General features: G+C 71.9%; 1 protein-coding gene across 1 annotated transcript in view; it reads right to left on the reverse strand.

The window, feature by feature from the left end:
- The window catches only part of TRMT61A (tRNA methyltransferase 61A), a 7,056-nt gene that overhangs the window by 623 nt on the left and 6,091 nt on the right, over positions 1-342 (reverse strand). The gene's annotated exons all lie outside the window — the stretch shown is intronic.

The following is a 342-nucleotide window of genomic DNA, read 5'->3' on the forward strand; positions in this document are numbered from 1 at the left end:
AGGGCTCATGGGAGCTGGGCCTCGGGGGCCGGGGGTCCACTGCACCAGGCGACAGGAAGCCTCAGGGTGGGTGCTTCCTGCCCCCCTTCAGCCTCTGCTCCCCCACCTCCTTCCCTGCCTGGCGCCCCCACCTCATCCCTGGGCTCGGACCCAGAGGAGCCCGTGGCTATGGGGCTTCGAGAGGCAAAGAGCAGCAGCTCGACAGGGACGCTGGGCTGGGTGGAGGCCCCCCTCCCCCAGGGCCCCGAGGAGGCCCCGCCCACCATCTGTCTAAACAGGCCCAGCAGGCACCCGGCCATATAAGGCGGCCGCAGCTGAGCCTCCCCGCTGGCCCAGGCCCCC

The sequence above is a fragment of the Myotis davidii genome, unplaced genomic scaffold (assembly GCF_000327345.1).
Source record: "Myotis davidii unplaced genomic scaffold, ASM32734v1 scaffold480, whole genome shotgun sequence".
Lineage (NCBI taxonomy): Eukaryota > Metazoa > Chordata > Mammalia > Chiroptera > Vespertilionidae > Myotis > Myotis davidii.